The sequence below is a fragment of the Octopus bimaculoides genome, chromosome 5, assembly GCF_001194135.2.
Source record: "Octopus bimaculoides isolate UCB-OBI-ISO-001 chromosome 5, ASM119413v2, whole genome shotgun sequence".
NCBI lineage: Eukaryota > Metazoa > Mollusca > Cephalopoda > Octopoda > Octopodidae > Octopus > Octopus bimaculoides.
In genome coordinates this window covers 80,430,058-80,432,084 of record NC_068985.1, presented here as the reverse complement: position 1 = coordinate 80,432,084, position 2,027 = coordinate 80,430,058, and positions in this window count along the sequence as shown.

Below are 2,027 nucleotides of genomic sequence, written 5' to 3'. Positions count from 1 at the left end.
GTGCGTGAATGTAGTTTATGCACGTCCACAAATTAGCACGCATGTCGCTCCAATTTTAGGAGGAGATTCGTCATGACCCTATTTGCATTTGCGTCAACTTTTTCTCTCAGAGGCACCCGCGTATAGCTGTAAAAATCGATTTTCAACCATAACTTTTACCAATTTCGAAGTTTGCGCCTGAAGGAGAGAGAGAGAGAAATCGTATGTTTGTGAGAGGGAGGGTGAAGGAGAGATACATTTTGTTTGCCAGCGTCTAACACAAAAAAGTAAAGAAAAAGTGGGAATATATATATATGACAACTTCGGCAAGTGTTTTCTATGTAGCCCCGAGCTGATTAAAGCTTTGTGAGAGGATTTGATTGACGAAGACTGAAAGCAAACCGTCGCGCGCGTCTCGGTGTCTGTGTTTGTCCTCCACCATAACTCGACAACCGATGTTGGCGTGTTTACGTCCCCGTAGTCTAGCGGTTCGGCAAAAGAGAACCGATAAATTAAGTGCTAGGCTCATGAAGGATAAGGCAATTTCTTCGACTAAAACCCTTTAAGGAAGCGCTCCAGCATGGCCGCAGTCAAATGACTGAAAGAAGTAAAAGAATAAAAGATAGTATATTTCAACAGCAATATGGTAACAAAAGGGTTAAAGTTCTTCAGTAGCGTGGCCCGTCTGATGATGAGTCATGCCTCATGTAGCTGGCTTCTCATAAAAAGTTGCTCACGTCTGCTTTAAAGTAACCCTCAAACAGATCCTGCATAACATAACGTGAAAGGCTTCACACAGTTTCTGTCTACGCAATTTCTGTCACTGATTTGGGTCAACCCGAGTAAAAAGCAATGATATCGAACATGGTGAACGTCGTGACTGAAGCTTACTTTAAGAACACTCAGTCAGTTATACTTCCTGTGTCCAACCGCCTGACTAATTTACCCTTTATCGTTTAAATTACACATTTACTATCTTGGGCAAGTGTCTTTTAACATAGCCGAGGATCAATCCAAGATTGTGAATGAAATTAACGATTTTTTTTTCTTACTTGTTTCAGTCATTAGACTGCGGCCATGCTTGGGCATCACCTTGAAGAATTTTAGTCGAATGGAGCGACCTCAGTACTTATTTTCTTTTTCAAGTCTGATACATATTCTATCGGTCTCTTTTGCCGAACCGCTAAGTTGCGGGGACGCAAACACACCAACACCAGTTGTCAAGCGGTGGTGGAGGACAAACACCGTCACAAAGACGCGCGTATATATAAAATTTAAAATGTAATAAAGTATTATTACCATTATTAAAAATAACAATAATAATAAATGGTCAGCATGTTTAACTTAAACAAGCAAAATATGCAAATAAAGAGTGAGAAATTTGCGGCTTTGGTGTGTTGACTCCTATTTCTAGCAAGCTGATATTTCGGTACCCTAATCTATATGTATGTATGTATGCATGCATGTACACACACACATATATATACAACGGGCTTCTTTAAGTTTCCGTCTACCAAATCCACTCACAAGGCTTTGGTCTACCAAATCCACTCACAAGGTGCCACGCAGTGGGATTGAACCTTGAAACATGTGATTAAGAAGCAAACTTCTTACCACACAGTTACGCCAGCAATATACTATATACTGGATTTTCTGGTTTAATGAAGGTCTGGGTGTCGTAGATTAGATCTACGAACGGCTGTCATTTAGCAGTGGTTCATAGCCTGGGAACAACGCTATCTTGGGGACAGTGACGTCTTGGGGCATAGGTACATTGCGCGGTTGCTTAGGGTCCACGAGTCTAGTGGCCAGTTCTGTTCTATGTATTTGTGGCTTGCTGTTACAAAAATAGGTGGAGATGGAGTATATGTAATCTGGGTATACCCCCACTTTTAAATTTTGTTTTTTTTTACGGAATCCTATGTTTCAGACCATGGAGAATCCGATTCTGGAAAAAATTTTTCAAAAATCTCAATTTCAAAATTTCGATCCCCCCCCCCGGTTTTTATATAGATCCACAGGGTAAACCTAACCCTAACTCAAACCCT